Below are 20,785 nucleotides of genomic sequence, written 5' to 3'. Positions count from 1 at the left end.
GTTAAATGCTCAAAGCATCCCATTACCGGGGCGTCTCTTGGCTATGCCCCTTGTTCCTGTCCTCTTAACCGGGGCTGTGGCGCCCTCCGTCGCTGCCCCCCATTGTGGGCGTGTACAAATAGCGCTGCGTGCCATGGATTAAATAGCGCAGTGTTAATTACTGCAGAGCGCCAGCGGGTCCCCGTGAGTGCAGCAGCAATTAATGAGGCCGGTTACTTAGCATCAAGTGCTCCTGAAACCTCTTCAGTTGCTATTTCCAGTGAAACAGCCACTGCGGAGATTCACAGCTGCCAAAGGCGGCGTTGGGCTCAGGCCGATCCCACGAGGGGGACGCTCTGGGTTCAATAGGCTGTGCTCCGGGTGTGCGACACCACAGGGACTGTGTGCAAGCGTAGCACTCAGCAGCCTTCCCAGCACGGAGAACCGGCTGCTTTTCCAGGGGCTCTGAGGCTCGCTGGCTACTTGAATGGACTTGGGCCAAGAGGCCTGGAAGCTGCTTAACGTTGCATTAAGGAACCACCTGCCTCAAACCAGCAGGTGGCTTGTCCCTGTTCTGCCAAATCCCTCCCTGTCTGTCAGTGACCCAGCCAGAGAGCCTGGGTCCCAGAGCAGCACAGCTTGGTGGAGGTGCTAGCCACTGACTAGGAAGTCGCTCCTAGCCCCTGTAGCCAATGCACGACCAGCTATTCTGGGCCGTGACCTGGGGCTTTCACGCAACATCTGTCCCCCCTGTTTGCTTCAGAACCTCCCTTTCTTCCAGCACTAGCTGCTGCAGCCAGTAGCTTGTGAGCCGGAGCTGGGTTTCATCCCGGGGCTTACCTGGGGGAGCTTCCCTTTACGTGCCCCGGTCCGAGGGCTGGGTGGGCGTGGGCCCTGCACCGTTACTCAGAATGCAGCGCTCTTCCTAGTGTGGAAGCTAAACAAATCAAGTCTGGCTGTGGATTTACTCGGGGGCTGATGAGCCAAATCAATTGGGTCCCCTGCGGCCATCACCTAGCGAACACCCCATATCCTGGCAAGAGTAAATTCCTGTATGTCGCTATGGAGACGGCTTGCTGTCAGCTGGCAACAGTGAAAGGGGAGTGGGGCACGTGCTGTTCCTTGACTGTCTTCAGCTCCTTGCTGGAATTCCTGCTCTAGGGGATGCACCTGCCACCCGTACTAAGAACCTGTCCTCCTCGGGTCAGTAGTTCAGGATTTCTGCCCTTGAGGTGGGTTTCTCTACCAACTTCCTGGCTACACCCATGAGATCCCACTGGGTGGGAAGGGGTTCAGTGGAGAGATTAGTCCTTCCAAATAAAACTAGTGGGACTGAGCACCCGCCTCACAGAAATGTGATTGATTCCCACAGAAAGGCCAGGGGACGCTGGTGGCACAGCTGATGTGGGGCCCCTAAGTCCATAGATCGCACCGCTTTGTCATCGGGGTACAGTAGTTATTTTACTGGTGATATTTCCTCTCCAGGGTTATGGGGCTTTGTTGTCCTGAGTATTGAAGGTGACCAAGTTAGGAAGCTCTGAAAATGTCTCTAGACTCCAGGTCTTGACTTGCAGACTTTTCTGGAAGCGGGGAAAAGCAAAAATTGTCATTGTCGTTGTCCTTCTTTCTCTGCTTGTGCAATACCCTCTCCTGTCATTGGCCAATATGTCTTGCTTTGAAATTTTTCTGCACCAGCTGTTACTCTGGGTCGCTAAGCTGGCTGGTTGGCCACTTTGGCTTCCCAACCGTTGATTTTTCTGTCGCAGTCGGGGAGGACATATTTGGGTCTCTTCCTCTCTTCGCTTCGTCACCTCCTGCCCATTTTAAAGTTCACCTTGGATTTTTCCTTTTGGGACCTGTCGTCTTCCCTGCAGAGGACGTGTCCAGTCAAGCGAAGCTAAGCTTTCATAGGCATGTCTTCAGCACTGTTTGTGCAACATCCCTGGAGAACCTCTCAATATTCATGACTTTATCCGGCTACCTGAAACGAACGCTAGCTCAGAGCCCCTGTCCACCTCCTGGATATGCCTGGGATAACTCATCCGTATGCCAGTGCTGTGGAGTAAAGTGGAAACGCTACACTATGGGAAAGGGGGACTTTGTTCTCAGGCATGACCCTGTGCTGTTCCAGACTTGATGCTGCAATCTGCCATGTGGCAGAACCTGTCTGCACTCCCACTGCGCTAGAGAAAATCCCTCCGACTTCCCTCCTGAAGGTGACCTAGAGAGTCTAGTTACCCCTTGGGTGTGTGTAAACAGTGATCACCCTGGAAGGACTCGGTCAGTTGCTGTCGTCGGGGAGCACTCCAAAGAAAGGGGACCCATCCCTTTGAGAGCACCTGACTCCCTTCCCTTGCCCTCCTTGGTGTTTCAGTAGATGATATTGAGAGTTCCTTGATCTTCATATTTATTATTTGTAGTGTCGTGTTGCCTGTGAGCCCCAGCCGTGGGCCAGGCCCCAGTGTGTTAGGCGCTGTACAGAGACCGGACAATACAACTGCTCCTGCCCCAAAGAGCTGACAATATACAGATGAGACAACAGCTGGAGCCAGGCAGACCCATGGGGGAGCACAAGGAAATGGTGCTGGTCAGCATGACAGGCTGTGCTCTCAGCACCCCAGCAGCCGAGCCATGGCCATGGTTTTCTGGCAGCTTTGGAGGAGGGGGAGGAGGGAGCTTTGGAGACGCGGATGGGGAGCTCCTCCCAAGCGTGTGGGGCAGTGAGGACCTTGTGGGACCAGCCCCTCTGCCGGGTTGCACACAGCAGGTTGGTAAATACAGGGCTGCCAGGTGCGCAGGCTTCCCAGGCTGTTTATGTCAGGGCCTGGGGCTCTCCCCACAAAGTGCCAGGGAGCGCTCAGCGGGCCGGACGCTGCTCCCCTTCTCACCCTGAGCATCGCTCTCCTCCCCGCGTGTCGCTGCGACCAGGGGCACAACTCGGAGAGCAAAGCGATGCTCAGTCAGTGCTCAAGGGGGGGAAATCTGTCCCCTGAAAAACCAGGGAAAACCCTCCTCTCTCTCCTTGTCACTGAAGGGGTGGCTAACCTGCGGCCTGCTTACCAATCGCCAGGCAGCCCGGGCAGCTCTTCCTCAGCCATGAGTCACGCCAGCCCTAGGCTTCCTCCGAGCCTCTCGAGAGCTGCTGTTAGTCATGCTGGGGTCATGCACAGCATGCTGAGAGATGAACGCCTCTTCCTTTGTGCAAAGCTGTTCACTGACTTCTTCCCTCTGGCAAGCTCTCCGGAGCCTTACTGATCACGTTCCAGGCTGTAAGCCTGACCCCGGCAAGTCTGGGCCCTTCACCTGGCTCGCCGTGCCCGCGGAAGCCTGTTTCCTGAGCGCACCCTCTTGTGCACAGAAGGGCATTAGGAGGCAGCGCGTCTGTTCTCGAATCTGGGCCGTTTTTCTCTCTGAGCAGCGTGAATCATTCTTCTCCTGAAGTGCCCAAGATGAGTGTGACCCTCTCTATTCTCTGTACCAGCGGGGGGTGATGACCTACCAGCCATGGCTTACTCCTCTGGCAGAAGGAAGTGGACAATTCATAGGGTACCCTGGCTAGCCCCTGCACTACATAGGATGAGCAGTGGGATCCTAAACAGACCTGCCCAGCCCTCCAAGGCCTCCGTTCCTGCTGCTTCCCAGGCTCGGGTGCAGACTTGCAGACTCCCAGCTGCCGCTGGTTGCCCAACTGAGGTGCATCTGCTCAGATGTAAAGCGAGACTCCGGTTCTCTAGTGGGCTGGTGCCCACGGTGAGCATGGCACGAAGTGATGGATGTGTCGGGTTCCGGTTCCCTTCCCCGAGAAGGCCAAGCTATAGACAGACCCAGTTCATCCCACAGAAGGTCCCAAGTCTCCCACCATAGATGGACTATATGTGGTGGGTACCTGGGCCTATGCACTGCCCCGCTGGGACCCAGTACCACTCGGAGAGCCACAGTCTGGTCTCTGTAGGGAGCCAGTTACAGTTCTGAGAGCCAGAGGATAGTGCAGTGGCTGGGCCACAGAATGGCAAAGCTAGAGAGCCACTGGCTTCGACTCTTGCTTGCAGCCTGGTCAGCCAGTGTGCAGCCCCTGGCATAATGAGGGGCCCTGGGCTCGATCGGGGTCTGTGCTGTGCCCGGCTCGATGGAGGGCCCTGGTATCCGTTAGGGCCTCTAACTCTCCCGTAATACAGCTAGTAAATCCTGTCGTGCAAGCCAAGACTCACTCACTCTGTTTTGTGGCTCTGTCTTGCTGAGTTTGCCTGCCATTGCACTAGCCGTCTCCTCCCCACACCCAGCGAGCGGTGGTTGGCGATTGGACCGGGTGTGAAGCGGCTGAGCGAAGGAGACGGTGAGGTTTCATTTCCTTTGCCACCAGCCTGTAGCCGTGGGCAAGTCCCTTGCACTGAGCTCTTCTGATTTTGCTTCCCAGCCTCGTGGGCAGGGCTGCTCCTAACCCTAATGTGCAGCACAGATTCATCTGGGAAGATTTCAAGGCTGGGTTAAAGGTCAGCGTTTAAACAACCCAGCAGAGTCAGAGCTGAGCTGTTCCCGAGTTGTGATTTATTCTCTCCTCACAGAAAAGTATTTGAAAGAAACAAACTCCTGGGGCTGGCAGCTCCAGCTCTGAGTAACGCATTAACCCTCTGCTAACTCCTGCACTGTGACCGGTTCTCCCACCCTGGCCCCAAGCGCTTTGTCCCCAGTTCTTAGAGCTGCTCCAGAGAAGGGCCCCCCATGTCCCCCATCTCTAGGGGCTCGGCTTGCCAAGCTGCTGCCCTTGTAGGGAGTCTGTAACCCTGGCCCCAGACCTGCGCCAGCAGGCGCTGCCTTTACTGGCCCTATGGAAACACTGAGCATCTCTGAGGTGTGAGGGGAGGATCCACCACAGCCTGGGTCAGAGCCACTTGCGCTGTGAATCCCTCAATAGTTTTTGCCATGCAGCCAACCCCACCCCAGCTGGGACGGTCTCCACTGTAAGCTAAGCAGGGTCAGGCCAGTTCAGCCTCTGGAGGGGAGACCTCTGGGGAGCTGATTCGACAGGAGATGCTGTTCCCTCAGCAGCCATCCAGTGCCCCAGCCATGCAGCTGCGGCATAAACCTCCTTGTGAGTGTAAAAAGTCCCTAGGTGGCTGCCCTGCTTCTTCTGGTGCTTCAAGCTGGGAGAGTCCCTGGGTGACCCCAATGGTGACAGATGCTCTGAGATGCATCAGGGCTGCTGTTGGCTCCCCAGGCTCTGTGCTGGGGGCAGAGCCGAGCTGCTCTGTGCCAGAAGCCTGCCGGCCGTCCTCCGCTGATGGATGGTGTTTGTGCAAGGGAAGTAGCTCTGCAGCCGCTTTCTGAAAGGTGCTGGCTCCGGGGTGGTTATCTGCCTACGTCAGCGCATTGGAAAGGATTTCACGAGCACGTCAGTTCACTGTTTCCCAAGTAGCCCTGTGCCGGGGGGGATGGGGGGAAGCAGCGTACTCCAGAGAGGCATAAAATGAATCAACCCATCTCCTTGGGAAAGTCCATAAAACCCAGCGCTTTGGCCAAATCTGGAAGATGAACATGGCTCAGCGGGAGCAGCTGTCTGCCCAGAAAGCGACCGGCACGGAGCCCTGGTGAGGGAGGAGGAGGCGGGATTCAAGCTCGGCAAACTTTAGCCTATGTAAAAAAATTGCTGCTTCTCTCCTCTCCCCTGCATCTTCCTGGCTCTGGCAAGCCCCGCTGGCTAGGCATGGCTGCCCCCTCGCCCCCGCTCTGGAGCTGTGTGTGTAGGGGGTGAGACTGAGGGATTAGTTGAGACCAGTGAGGTGGGCGAGGGGCCCCTGGCAAGAAAGACCCACCAGCAAACTCCAGTGGCTTCAACTGGGGGCTTGGACAGCACCTCTTTACTGCCCTCCCCCCCCCAAGGGCAAGGCCCTGCCAGCCACAGGCCAACGGGGTGAATCTGTCAGGTTCCTTCCCCACAGAGTTCCTCTGGCCCGTACAAAAACACACGGGAGGGTTGGATCAGAGACTTTTTATTAACTCTCAACATTTTTAATAGACTCTCTAGACTGTCTTATACATCCTGGCCTGAGGCCTCGGGAGAGGGCTCGGAATGAGAAATCTGAAAGGACTATTGCTGTTGAGTTTGGAGAGGAGATGAATAGGAAATGCCAGTACAGAGGTGGTCGCCGTCATGACTGGCACAGAGCGAGCTGATCGGAAGCTGCTCTTTACCCTTTCTTAAGCGCTGGGAGACAGTCTGTGCAAGCAGCAGGTCTAAAGCTGATAAAGGGAAATGCCCCTTTTACGCCAGGCCTGATTAACCAGTGACCCGAGGAATTGTTGAGGCCAGAGCGAAGCAGGTAGACTTGAAAGAGGATTAGCCTTTATAAGGATAATCAGAGCCTTGCGATTACATTGGATGGGATAGAACTTTTTTTTTAAAAAAGAGAGGGGGAATTAAACCCTCATGCTTCAGGACATAAGCTAGCCACTAAATGATGGGGGTCAGGAAGAAAGTTCCCTGGGGTGGACATTCCATAACTGTAGCCCAAAGGCTCTTGCACCGCCTGTGAAACACCTGGTATTAGCTACTGGTAGAGACAGGGTATGGGACTCGATGGCCCTCTGGTCTGATCCAGCCTGCCAAGCCCCATGTCCCTAATGGGGAGTGTTCTCACTGTCCTCTTGGCTATTGCCCCATCTTGGAGCTCACTCTGAGTCCTAAATCAATGCTGTGGCAATTGTAATCTTTGTGGTACCTGGAATGGCTCCAAGAGTGAGCTGTGAGAGGGGTGGGTCCAGGAATCCTGGACAGTGTCCTTTGGTACCAGTTAGCACAGCAGCATGTCTGCACATGAAATGAGTTTTGTGCCAAATTCCTCTGGCCTGTCGGCCATCAGCTCTGAGGAGGGTCTGACTCGGCAGGGCCAGAGCACATGGCAGTAGCAGCCGGATGTGGAGGAGCAGAGAATCACCCCTTCTACACAGGCACCTTCACATGGAGCACCACTCTCCTTGTGCCCGTGCAGTGAGCTTGGCCTGGGTATTCCTTGGCCACGGCTGAGCGAGAAGGGGCAGGGCTGGAATGTGGAGTGATTGCTTTGAATTGTCACCTGGACAATGTACTTATTTATCGAGGGCTCGGTTTGCGTTCAGATGCAGGATTGAAGGAGGAGCTGCACAGGGTCTCGTGTGTGATTATGTGTATGTGGAAAACTCTGTTTGGGGGTGGTGGTTTTGTAACCTTTAGAAGTGTAGCAATCCTGCATTCCGTCTTGCCTCTTCCCTGTTTGCTGTGGAGGACTAGAGAACGAGGCGTCTGCTTTTCCAGAGACGGTAACTAGAAGGGGTCGCCCAAGAGAGATTTTTCTCCCAAGTGTTTCACAGATGTTCACAACAATCAACGTTTTAAGATCTCACATGTCAGATCTAAGTCCCTTGTGATGTCCGATCCCACTGCGCACCCCCACGTCTGCTCGAGGGCTCTTTGAAGGCAAGGCCTGAGATTTGTAACTTTAAAAATACACGGGCTATACCCGAGCCGGGGAAAAGCTTTTCAGGTTTTCTTTTTACATATAAAAACTTAAAGAGCATGAGGGGTTGCCAGCCTTCAGCAGAAACCCTCCGTGCATTTGCACCTTCTGGCTAGATTGGCTCAAGTGAATGAGTCAGAAATACCAAGAGGGAAAATACTAATGACCATTGGCACCCCGGAGCTTGCTGAGAAGAGTGAACTGGAAAAAGTCAGGCCCTGCCCTTTGTAGCCACGCCAGGAGCCAGCAAGGCTGAGGGATATTTGCGAGCCTAACAAAGGTGAAAAGGGTGAAATCAATGGAAATAGGAGCCTAAGTAAAGTACTTCTGTAGATCTGGCTAAACTGGCTCCATACCAGAGGGAGCTTCCAATGCTGCCCTGCTGGGGTAACTTAAAATCAGCTCGATGTGAACATTCCCCATTTACCTAATAATCCACAGCACTGGGGACATGGCCATCTTCCCCGTCTCTGACTCCAGCGCCGATTTGCTCCGGTTACAAGTTCAGAGGTGATGCCCGCCCCCACCCGCACACTGCTCGCCACCTGCCTTGCAAGGGGCCAGGGATCTGACTGCAGCCTGGGCTTTTCCTGCCTCCTGCAGCAGCAGCGTTACATGCTGCGCTGGGGATGGTTTTGCTGAGGAGGCGTGTGGCGGGATGGACTCTGACGGGGCTGACGAGTCCAGACTCGCTATCCGCAGGTCAGCTGGGGAGCCTGGCAGGGGCCAGGATGGAGACGGAGCGGAAAGTGACGCCACATAGTCACTGCGATGGCTTCAGGTGCTGTAAGCAGAGCAGGGGCAGTGTTGTGGGGATGGACCTTGTGTGATTAGTAACCAGCCCATTCCGGAGGCTTTAGTTCAGTCACTCATAGAAGATGAAGATGTGAGTTCAGTCACAGAATGTCAGAGTTGGAAGGGACCTCAGGAGGTATCTAGTCCAACCCTCTGCTCCGAGCAGGACCACTCCCCAGACAGATTTTTGTCCCAGATCCCTAGTTGGAGTGAGGATCTTCCTCATTCTGGGTCAAGATCTCCCCAACTTGGCCAATCCAATGTCTCTTGGGCTGGGCCGGCCCCTTAAGTACTCGCAAGTGGCAGGTTTGCCTTGCTTCAGACACTGGATCTTTGACCTGCTTGTAGGCCAGCTGGCTAGGAGGGGGCAGGGGAAGGCAGTGAGTTCTGTGATTCTTCTGGCTTTTGCTTAAAGCCTGTTCTCATTTTCCAACACTCTCTTAATCACACATGACTCTAAACTCCAGTGGGTTAAAGTGGCTGTTACCAGTCTAACCAGCTCAGTGGTTTCCTCTTCATCCCCACAGCTGGCTTGTGAATGGTGGGAGAGCGGCTGCTCAGTGAGGAAAAGGCATAAATCAAAGGACTGGAACAGCTGACCGGGGAGTGGTTGGGTAATGGGGACTCTCCCTTGCGAGCAGCAATCCAGATCTGTGCACTCCATTGGCCTGAGACTCCACTGCCACCTGTGCTAGCAGCAATGCACAGCGCAGCGTCTCTGCCCTTTGCCAAACCAGCTGCAATGGGGCATCTCGGGGGGCAAGCCGCTCCTTCCTCCCTGAAGCTGCCAGCGCCTGCAGAACCCAGGCTGTGTCCTTCTCCAGCTCGCTGGCGCCGCTCTCCTCCAACCGCTGCTCCATATGTTTTGTGTTGGCCCCTGTCCATCTTAAACTGCAGCCGTGGGCAAAGTTAGTGTGTAAAAATAGCCCCTTCTCGCTGCTGTGTGTGCGCTCGCAGCTCGGCTGGGACAGGCAGGTTTTCACTCTTGTTGGTCCTGGAGAGCCGGCTCTGCGGGGGGCTGGGAGAGCTGAGTTCTGACCTCTGGAGAATGCGAGAGTCAGAAGTGTGAGTGAGGCTCTGAGAGCCAGGCCAGACCCTGCTTCTGGGGGCTCCTGTGCAGCCCTGCTGGAGACCACGGGGAATTCAGAGCTTGCAGCTGCCCGGGCGTCACTCTGTATCGCTGCTGTGGAGAGGAGCAGAAAGAGCCGAGCTTGACTCTCAGATCCCAGCACTTATCAAGCAAACCTCCGTGTTCCTCCTTGTAAACTGGAGCAGGCTGGATCTGGAGCCAGGGAGAGGCAGCAAACAGGAAATCGTGCGGTGCCTTATTTTTCTTTAGTGCCTTTTCTGAGGAACAGGAGGCTTTCAAGCTCCATAACTTGCTCAGCCGGTTCTCAAATACGTTTTTGACAATGTCTGCAGAACCCTCCTGTCCCTGCCCAGCCCCGGTGATTACACATGAGGGTGTTACATTGCAGGCATGTGAAAACTCTGGCACCAAATCCCTGTGCTGCTGCTTCTAACGCTCAGTCTGGGGCAGCACCACTGTGTCTGTGCTGAGTGGCAAGGCCTGGTCTGGGAGGTAGAAGCTGAGCGTGGATTTCTCTCCCCTGCTCCCCCAAGAGGTTTTCTGATCCTCTCGCGTTTCCTGGAGGTGGGGCGGGGAGGTTGAGCAGATTTCCTGAATGCCTCTGTGCTCTGCACCAAAGCTTTCCTCTTCCTGGCATGAGCATGTGATGGGGGAGCTGAGACTGAGATAAGCCTGTGGCTTCCTTCCATTAGCCCCAAAACACTGGCTGCATGAGGCCTGCAGGATGTCACCAGCGCAATCCATGCCAGCGGGCTCTGCTGTCGCTGCTGCTTCCTCTCTGCCTGGCCTCATGGGCAGGGGCCGGGCTCTCCCCATTCCTGGTGGTCTGAACACGGCGCCGCTCCAGGGAAGGCTGGGTGGCCGGCTTGGGCTTCTGCCCCACCAAGCTCTCGTACCTCTGGCCTGCGCAGGGCATCCGCAGTTGACTAAAGTGAAGGAATTCCTTTGGGTTTGAAATTGCTTTCTAATGCATCCGAATAACCCCGACTCCTCTGAATGCCACCCCCCCTAAAGTGCCCTTGCTCTCGGGTGAGCAGCTACAGCTTAACCCTAAAGGGCAGGGCCTTTCCTGTCTGGTGCACGCTGCCCGTGCAGGCCAGAGCCGCTTTGCTCGTCCCGCTCTGCTCAGCAGCTAGAGCAGGACTGGGTTCCCCTCACTCATCAGTGGGAGGTCTGGGAATAGAACCCAGGTGTCCTGGCTCCCAGCCCCTTCCTCCCCTGTGCCCAAGGACTGGTGAGCTGCCTCAGGTTAACCGTGGCCAGAGGCTGCCTGCATGGGCGACTTGCCCTTAGCTGGGAGAAGCCGGGCACCGGCCAGGGCTGTGCTGAATGGCTGAGACAGTCCAGCAGCGGTGGAGACTGCTCTGATGGGGAGAGGAGAGGACCCCGCTGCTTGCTTCGTCTCGTGCCGCTGGGGGAATTCTGCACCTCTACGTATGCACAGAATTTGTGTCTCCCACATATTTCTTTGCTTCCCCACAGAAAAATGACTTTTTCCCCCCGCTGAGCCCCAACCACCTTCACCTGGACCCCCCTGCAGAGTCCATTGCACCCAGACCCCCCAATAAGCCCCTGTGCATCCAGATCCCCCTGCACCCAGATCCCCCACTGAGCCGCCCGCACCCAGATTGCCCCACACAGAGCTGCTCCTGCATTGCTGAGCCTGCCTTCCCACATCTGGTGCACCTGTCATGGACGGGCAGGACCTTGGGGTGATTCTGGGGCAGGCCCAGTCCTTGTGCTGTGCCACGGTTGGGTGCAGCCTCACTGCTGAGTCCGTGTCCTGGCGGGGGAGCTGCACAATGATCTCCCACCTCTGGGCAGCCAGTGCTCCCCACTGCCAGGCTGGAGCCTCCACATTTATTTGACAAATAAAATTTGCAGAATTTTAAAATGTGCACAGAATTTTTAATGTTTTGGCACAGAATTTCCTCAGGAGCAGTCACAGCTGGATCTGGGGGGTGGTAGATCTTGGTGCTGAAGGGGTTAACTGCTTGGAGATTTAATTTAGCGGCTCTAATGCCCCTGGGCTCAAGGGACCAAGGTCCCTGACAAGGAAGCTGGGAGCGGTCCTGAGCCTCCTGGGGAAGAGGGGGTGAAAACAGGGCTTCCCTCCTGAGTCAGCTGCAGCAGCCCCAGCGGTCTCTCTCGCTCTCCGGAAAGGGCTCTCTCTGCCTCATTGTTACTGGCTCCGGAAGAGGCATATTTGCTCCATGAGATCATGCAGTTTGTAAATTTTGTAGTTAGCAACCATTGGCACTTGTGAAGCCGGCGAGCGCAAGTCACTGCAGGCAGAGGTCACTGGCTGGCCTGCTCCCCTCCCGGGGCGGCACCGGGGGATGTGCCACAGCCAGTGTCGGGATGCCCATGATCGGCGCTTGCCCCGTCACCCACACCTGTCGCCTCCAGGCCACAGTGGGCAGCACCTGCCCGTCCTGGCCGAGCTGGGAAGCAGCCAGGGTGCGCGCAGAGGAGGCCAGACCTGCGCTCTAGGGTGGGCACTGCGCTCTGGGAGCCAGACCCCTTTGGAGGCCATGTGACTTGCAAGCTTTTGGCTCCAGCTTTCCAGCCTCGGCTGCCCTGGGACACTCGCAATCAAACCCTCTCTAGCGCTGGTTTCCTGGGCGGGCAGCGGGGAAGCGAAACTCGGGGCGGTGGCTGCGCGGAGACAGAGCAGCACCATTGCTAAAGGGCAGGTCCCCGCGCCGCGTGCTAAGAAGGGAGGCTGGGAAGAGGGTGGCACGCTGAGGGGGCGTCTCACTCCTGAGCCCTGTGTGCTCCAGCCCGTCTCTCCCCTGGGCTTAGTCTGACCCTTGCCGGAACGGGCCATGTTCACCCTGGCTGGCATGGGTGGGGTTCCCTCGCGGGAGCTTGGACTGGGGCAGTGTCTCCCTGGGGCAGTGCAGGATCTGCCTTTCTGGGTGGGGGCCTGTACTGGGAGACCTGGGATTTCCTGCCGGCGTTAAGCAGTCGCTGTGTGGAAGGTACTATTGCGTCGTGCATTTGGGGGCAGGGCCTAATGCCCTGCAATGACGCTGCAGCCCTACGCTGGACCTGTTTTCTCCCGGGCCTCTTGGAGTGTCACCGTGTGTGTGTGTGTGTGTGTGAACCAGAATCCAGCAGACACCCTCCTTCTCCCCCCCTCTGCTGTGCTAAAATAAGGAGAAGGCAGAACTTCCAGCAACTGCCTCTGCTCCCCATCCTCAGTGACTGGCATCTTAGGGTTGCTGCAGGCTGCTCCTTTCTTGTAAGCTGTGACGTCTCTGGGGGTGGGGGTTGCCCTGAATGCTGTGGATGGAGCCGCTGGGGAGGAGGAGGCGAGGCGGGGGGGTGATCCTTGCCTTCATGGTGCAGCTCGCGGTTCCTGTGCACAGGAGAAGTTGCTGGGCTTTACCTGTCCCCCAGGTGGATGATGGCTCCTGCTGGTGCTTTCCTTTCCCTGGAGAGCGTGGGCTGTTTTGCCTTCCCACATGCTCTATTTCAAACTGGGCTCTGGTCCCCCATGCTGCCCTTGTCTCCTGCCAGTGGGGGTTGCTGAAGGGGGTCTGGTGGGGCAGGCTCCTCAGCAGCGATGGAGGGCTGGGTGGGCCATGGAGCCTAGGGGCAAGAGGTGGTGGTTGTCCCCGTCCCCCCACCGTTCTGTGTTGCAGGATGAGGGGGCACTTGTTCTGTTGCTCCCCAGGCTGAGCCAGTGCCAAGCTAATATTGATGCCCTCTTGCCGCCAATAAGATCCCTGAGAAAGCAGCTGACCTGGCTTTGATCTCTGAAATGCTCCACAGGGCTTTTGCCTTTTGCCATGTGTCCCTCTCCATCAGCACCTCGGCCAGATGCATTTAGCAGGACCAGGGACTGGCAGTATCACAGGTACCTCCTTGCTCCCAAAATAGGGGAGCAGCCAGTGGGCCACCCAGCTCTCTGCATTCTGATTCACTGCGGCGGTGGGTGCACCCCCACCTTGTGCCCCACACCAAGCACTCTGGGTGCAGCATCAACCTGCCAATTGGTGGCGCTCGAGGGAGATTGATTTGCTGGGCTGCAGGGATGAGCAGTTCCATGGGCTCTGGACTGTGTGTTAACTCTGGGGCGTGTGTGTTGGGCAGCACGGAGAGGCCCTCGGTCGATGCAGTAATTTTATATCCTTGGCATCCCAGTCCTGGGCTTTCTGCCTGGGTGCATTTGAGCTCCTGGTGGGAGCGTGACTGGGCAGCGGCTGGGGTCAGGCTTCTTCCCGCGGTGTCCGGCTACACAGCCTTTCTGCGCCTGCGCGGCTTCCTATCCCCAGGGAGCGAGATCCCACAGAAACTTGCTGGTAAACACAGGAAGGGCCGGGCCCCCTTCCTGTCCGAGCCGGAGTGCGCCGCGCACGCTGCCCGGCACCAGCCAGCACCGTCGTATGGAGCATATTTACGCAGCCCTGCTTCCCAGCTGGGGATGGCCTGCCCTGCTTGGGGCCTGTTCCGCTTGTTTCCAAATTGCCATTGACAGCTGGGGCCTTCTCCGTCCCCCCCCCTGGAGAAAAGAGGCCCTGGCGCTCTGTGTAAGCGGGACACACCTGGCCTATTGGTCCCCTCGGGTTTCATTGGCTCAGGAGATCGGCTTGAAGATCATGAGATTTTAAAACCAAAATCAACATTTGGACCTTTATATTTGCCTTCTGGCCTCTCGGGCCACATGGCCGGTTCTTCCCCGCAGCCATGTAGACTAGAAAGTGAATTAAAAAGCAGAGATTCTCCTGTAATCACATGACTCAGGTACTGGGGCTTTAAGCAAAACAACACGTCGTCAGCTCCCGATCTTATCGGGTCTGGCAACGCTGCGCAAATAACCCTTTACTTTTATTGTTGGGGGAGGGGCCCAGCCTGCTGCACGTTGGGGGCGACCGTCCCAGCCCGGCCTGTTGTTCCAGTAGGAAAATGGGGAAGGGGGCTAGAAACTTGGGGCACAGATAAATGCTGACAGCAGCGGCGCTAACCGGGGCGCCTGCGGCTTTGCGGCTAGTCTCATTCTGTGCCGGCGAGTGGCTCCCGGCAGCCTATTGCTCCTGTGGGTGTCCGCGTTTGATTGTGGCTTGTGTGTGGCGTTGCCCAGCAACCCGGTTTCTGATCAGATAGCATCTAGCCTGGTGAGTTACACCTGAAGTAGACAGACTTCCTCTGTGTATCCCCGTGAGCTGCCGTGTTTGTAACCCCCGGTATGGATTGCAGCATCTCCAGCACTTTTGCTGTTGCAGACGTGGGGTTTCCAGCTCTAGGCTGGCTGGAAGCACAGTGCCCGTCGTTTGATCTAAATCCCTCCAAGCTCCAGACCGGTCAGATGGTTTCACTCCTTAAAACAAGCTGTAATTTGCCTAAAAATAAACTCCAGCAAAGAGGAAAGCTGACCTTGTGGTTAAAGCCCAGGATGGGGAGTCAGGCGACGCCGCTGCTGACTTGCATACGGCTTTGGGCAAGTGGCTTAGCCTCTCTGTGCCCTCGTGTACTGGCGGGAGGATGGGCCTGAGCCTCCTACCCGTGCATGGCGAGGGTGAATGTTTGGGATGCCCTGATGGAAGGGGGAAGAGCAGGACAAGGCTAGAGTGACCCAGCTTGGACCCAGATCTGAATGTTCCCCTAGTTCGGTGGGCTTGGAGACCCTGTTCTGGTGTGAATGAATCTCTGCAGGAGCTCTGAGGAGCGGGGAAGGGATTTACGATGCGCTTCCCTGGAGCAGGCCACTGAGAGCAGATTGGTGTCGCTGTGGCCTCAAAGGTGTCCCACCCTCTGCGTCCCTGCTTGTGTCTCAGCTGTTCTCAGAGCGGGTTGAGTGGCGGTAAAGCAGCGGTTCTCAAACTGGGGGTCGGGACCCCTCGGGGGGTCACAAGGTTATTACATGGGGGGTCGCGAGCTGTCAGCCTCCACCCCAAACCCCTCTTGCCTCCAGCATTTAGAATGGTGTTAAATATATAAAAAGTGTTTTTAATTTATAAGGGGGGGCGGGGGTCGCACTCAGAGGCTTTGCTGTGTGAAAGGGGTCACCAGTACAAAGGTTTGAGAGCCACTGCCGTAAAGCATCCCACACTCTGGGGAGCTCGGAGGGAAGCCATTGTTTAAACTGCTTGTGCTCTGAATGTGCCAAAACAAACACTGATAATCACCCGAACCCATCCTGCTCCCTGGTCGTGGACGCTGCGGCCACTCTGCAAACTGTGCCAGCTCCGTGCCAATGTCTGGGGCAAAGAGCGCCCGCCGCCTGAAGGCCTGATGGGTGTTCCCCCGCCGTGGAGCCCACGCGCAATGGCCTGTCTCCCAGTGTCTTGCCTTTGGGGTGGTCCATCAAGGTGCTTATACAGGGCTCAGCACTGGTCTACGCCCTCCACCCCGTGAGCGGGTGCAGCGGACGCGTGAGACACGGGAGGTGATGGCTCTGTTGTACTCAGCGCTGGGAGCCCTCCGCCGGAGCGCCACGTTCAGCTCTGGGAAAGACGGGAATGAACTGGAGAGAGTCCAAAGGAGAGCAAGAAAAGCCATCGGAAAACCTGGCCTCTGAGCACAGGCTGGAAGAACTCGGCATGTTTAGTCTAGAGAAAAGGAGGCTGAGAGGGGATCTGAGAAGCCTTCAGATATATTAAGGGCTGTTATAAATAGGACAGTGATCAACTGTTCTCCGCATCCACTGCAGGTAGGACAAGAAGTGATGGGCGTAAGCTGCAGCGAGGGGGATTTAGGTTCGATATTAGGAAAAAGTTTTGAACCGTGAGGGTAGTGGCCTACTGGAATAGGCTTCCCGGGGAAGTTGTGGAATCCCCAACAAGTGGGACAAACACTTGTCTGGCATAGGGTTGCCAGTTTTGGTTGGATGTATTCCTGGAGGTCTCATCACATGACATAATCTTTAATTAAGATTAATCTTTAATTCCTGGAGGGTTGGCAACCCTAGTTGGGGATGGTCTTCTAGGCCAAGCCTCCCCAAACCCCGGCTAATCCTCCCCGCCGTGGCCCCAGGGCCAGGCTGTGATGGGGCTCGGGGCTTCTCCAGTGGGTGGGCCGGGGGTGGCTCGGTCGAGCCAGCTGGGGCTCCTCCAGTTGTGGTGGTGGCCTTGGCGCTCCTCTGACCCTGATGGGTGAGAACGGGATGGGGGGCACAGTGGGGGCAGGGGGCTAGGCTCCCAGCACGGGGGAGTTGGGCCGGGTGACCTCTTCCACCCCTATGTTTCTATGATTCTCTAATGTGGAAGCACCCCCAGCTGTAGGCCAGGGCAGCACCGCGCTCGGTGCTGTATAAACAGCACAGAAAGACTGTCCCTGCTCTGGAGTGCTTATAGTTGACGTAATTCAGCCCTGGGCACAGGATGAGCTCAGTGGCCTGGCCCTGGTGGGAGTCTTGCAGAGACGGTGTAGGGTGGGCCAGATCCCCCCCGGAGGTCTGGGCCAGCCCTGCTGCCTGTGACTTGTCTGGGTGTCAAAGCAGAAGGGAAGGTGTGTTCCTGGCTCCCGGGTGAAGCGTGTCTGTCAGGTCCGGCTTTGCAGGGAAGGCTGGTTCTGGCACATTCCCAGGGCGGGCTGCAGTGCGAGCTCCTTGGAGAGGGGAGATGGTGGGACCCTTAGTGACACCGCGGGCTTTTTGTGGTGTTTCTGTAGCAAACGCTGCCCTGATCTGAAGGGGGGTGGGTGGGTTTGTGTGTGACATGCATTGTAGAAATGGGAGGGGGAGGTTTTTGAATAAACAGTCACATAAAAAGGTCTTGGTTGGCACCAAATTACACCTATCCTCCGCCCCTTCCTTTCCAGCACTGGACGAGATTGATTGTTTTGTTTGTTTTTTTGCCTGGACACATGGAGCTATTATCAGACTGCACATTTTCTGGTAAAAAGGGGAAATCCTGGCAGCCTGAGCCTGGCATGGGGGAAGGGAGTCTGGCCTGGAACAATTTCTCAGGGGACAATCTCCCCAGTATGGAGCTCTGGCTTGCACGCTTGTTCTCTCGCTTTCTTGAGAGGATTTTTGTATTTTTTAAATGTGTATTTGAAGCGGCTGCATCACTGGAAGGAAAGTCGCAGCCCTTTCCAGAGGGCAGTGGCTGCCTGCCATGTCGAGGGGGTGCTGGGTGGATGTGAATGGAGATTTATCCTGCCCCCGTATGGTGCGCGCCTCCTCCCAGAACATCTGGCTGATTCCACACTGGGGTCACCCTGTGGGGCGGAGCCAATAGGGAAGGTCTGGGGATCTAGTGGTCAAATGGGATGTGCCTCATCAGAGCATTGTCCCTGCTCCCTGTGCAGCCTGGACCCTGTTGGCCACCCAAGAATCCCTCCGCCATGACCGGTCCTGGCATTGCACAGAGTGTGGGGAGGCCCAGCACGGTCTGTGTAAGTGAGCGGGGGTGGGGAGGGGGAGTTGCTGTCTCTGCAAAGGTTCGTGAGAGCCAAAGCCCCAGCAATGGGAGGAGGGCAGCAGGTCCCAGAGGCTCAGCCTGCCCAGGGGTGGGAAGCCAGACGGGAACGGGAATCTGTTTCCCTTTGGCAGTCCTCCTACCCTCCCCCCCCCAGCTCTTTGCACAGGTTAAGCTTCTGGTGCGAAGTGACAGGGAGGCAGGAGGGGCTACGTTTTGGGGGAGATACGAAACCCTGGGAACTGGATCACAAAAGCGCTGACTCTTGTCTAGTGGCCTGGAAGCTGGACTGGGGCTCAGGCCCTGACGCTGCTCTGGGCAGGTGGGATGTCCCCCAGATCCGGAGCGAGGGCCAGCGTTCAGCAGCACTGGTGCTATCAGTGATGTCCTGTTTCAGGACAGGGGGCTCCGATGCCACTGCAATTCCCCCCCCCCCCCCAGCTACAGAGCTATGGGCAAAGGAAGTGGCTCTTCTCTTTCCAGATTTCCCCGCCGCACCCCAGCTCCTGCTCAGGGAGCGACTCATTCTGAGCTCTGTCCCACTCCAACAGCCTCACGCTCTCGTCGCCGAGTTTGTAGAGCAGCAGGCGTGGGGGGGTCCCCTGGGTCTGGGATCCAAAGAATGCCATGTAAGGTCTCTAATGAGAGCCTGCGTCATGCTGGTCCCCGTAATCCCTGCGAGGTGTGTGTAGGGATAAGCTGTGAGGAGTTATGTGGATATTCGAAATAGGTCTGTGAGCCGAGGCAGGTCACCAGGTGATCCCCATCCTCCTGGCAGGCAGGGAGACCGGACACTTCTCTGTCTCTGGCTGCTCACGTGCAAATGGACGCCCAGTCACAGGCTGAGCAACATGCTAATCAGTGGATTGCGGGGACTGCAGGAAAACCCAAACCTGGCAGGGCTGATCCTGCGTAGGAGGCAGGGCTGTGAACTTTTGGCACTTTGCCTGGGGTGCAGATGAGCCCCCAATTATCCTTTGTCCAGGGGGGCATGAGTTGCCATGGAAGAAGGGTCTCTGCCACGCTGGTGGAAGAACACTGTGAGAAGGGCTTTGGGGGGAGCAGAGCCTTAGTGGACAAGAGGGAGCTTCCTTAGCTGGGTCTGGGCTCTAGTAGGTGTGGTACGATTGTATTTGATCTGTAACGCTTTGTTCCCAGCAGTTCTGCTTGTTCCCATATGGCTCTCAGTGCATTTGTACCGGCTGTCTCTAGAAACAGGCCTCAATGCTGCATGCTAAGCGGAGCTGTGTGCTAAGGCCTTTGGGACCGGCAGGCCTGGGGATTCTGGGAGTGTCCAGCGGCTCGGGGCTGGACACCGCAGGGGGACGCTGGGAGTCGGCGGGTGACTGTCGCTAGCCTGTATGAGGGACAGCGGGGCTGAGAGGCGAGGGCCGGGCAGGTCAGGGAGCTGAGCCCTGGCTGGCAGGCACAGAGAGGGCTCCCTCATGCTAAGGGGGTAGCGAATGGCTCATGATCCTGGGGACACCTGGGCGGCGGCGGGGGGTTCTGGACCTCTTCCCTGCCGTGAGCCCACACGTATCCCACAATCCTCAGCCCCAGGGGGCGAGGTTGGAATTGGCTGAGCAGATGTGCCCAGCTGGGGAATGAGAGTGGGCCCCTTCGCTTGCAGATGCGGCTCGGCCGCTGCTCTGTCCAAACCCGCTCGAGCCGGCACCGTCCAATGTGACACTCAGCCAGGGGCAGGAATGGGCCTGTCAGCCGGGCTTGGCTGTAGCTGGAAAGGCAGGTCTGCGGGCAGCATTAACTGGCATTGGAATTGAGGTGCAGACAGGGTGAATCCTACAGAAAACACGAGCTCTGCTCCAGGCTGTCTGGCCCGGGGCTGTAGCATCCACAACAAGGTTCTCCTCCAACTTGAGCACGGGACGGGCTCAAACCCTCTCCAGTGAATGGCCGGAGGGTGAGGCTGTCAGGGTAACTTCCATCGCCCCCGAGGGGCGTGATCCCGACTCCCTCCTGCAGGACTCTCCCACCCAGGGGTTTTGCCCTACACGGGAAGCAGCGTCTCCCTCCCCGCTGATGATGATCCAGCTTCAGAGTGTCCCTTTTTGGCGCATGAGCGAACAGGAGGGTTTCCCAGCGTGCCAGGTCCGATTGGAGGCTGGGTCCCCCCAGGGGATGAGCAGGGAGCACGGAAATCATGGCAAGGCTGGGAATAGGCCGCGTGTGTGTGAGGTGGGGTCCCGCAGAGATTCGTGTTGTGGAGCAAACTAAATGGTGTGAAGAACCAGACTTGGAAACCCGGTGGGGGCAGGGACTTAGAAGGACAAAGCCACCCTCCGTCCCCGCGCTGGAAGGAGTGTCCTGGCTGGGGCAGCGCTGGAGCTCTCCGAAGGGGTGTCCTGGCTGTGTGAGGCCCCTGCTGCTTCCCTCTTCCCCTGCACCTTGAAAGGCAGTGTCAGGTGCACTGGGGGTTGGGCATGGTCCAGTGGCCAGACCACTGAGCTGGGACCCAGGAGCTCCTGGGGTCTACTCCCAGCCCTGATGCTGCTCTTCCTCTTGGGAGACTTAGCCTTCGTTAAAATGTGTAAAACGCCGTGTAACTGCTGAATATCAAATTAGCCATGTGGCTGCCTGGGAGCTTCAGTCCCCTGCATGCTGCACATCAGGGTGATGGTGCTGCTGGAACTCTGCCTCTGCAGCTCCAGACACACCGACCTTAGTGCTGCAGCTAAGAGGAGAAGTTCTGTAACCAGTACAGGGAGTATGACACACAGCTGAACAGTTCTGAATCTGTCCAGTAGAGGGCAGTGGCGCACATTCCCTACCCAGGTCTTTGCTGGATGGTTTTATGACAGGCTGCTTCTAGTTTCCTTCAAAAACTTCCCATATTATGAATCTGCAGACCCGAAGTTTAGTAAATCCCATGCCATGAAACCCCATGCTGGTGGGTGTCGGGAACGCCCCCGCTTTCCAGGGAGCGTTTGGCGGTGAATTCCCCCTTTCGGGGGCAGTGCTGATACTCTTGTATGGAGTGGGCAAGCAGCCAGAGGTGGGTTGAGGTCAGAGCCTGTCTGCCTGTGGGCCCCCTCTTCCTTGGG

At 57.0% G+C, this 20,785-nt stretch overlaps 1 protein-coding gene across 2 annotated transcripts in view; it reads left to right on the top strand.

Moving 5' to 3' along the window:
* Nucleotides 1-20,785, top strand: part of PIEZO1 (piezo type mechanosensitive ion channel component 1) — a 97,548-nt gene that overhangs the window by 14,057 nt on the left and 62,706 nt on the right. The gene's annotated exons all lie outside the window — the stretch shown is intronic.

The sequence above is a fragment of the Mauremys reevesii genome, linkage group 16, assembly GCF_016161935.1.
Source record: "Mauremys reevesii isolate NIE-2019 linkage group 16, ASM1616193v1, whole genome shotgun sequence".
NCBI classification, from domain to species: domain Eukaryota; kingdom Metazoa; phylum Chordata; order Testudines; family Geoemydidae; genus Mauremys; species Mauremys reevesii.
This window is presented reverse-complemented; position numbering and strand designations above follow the sequence as displayed.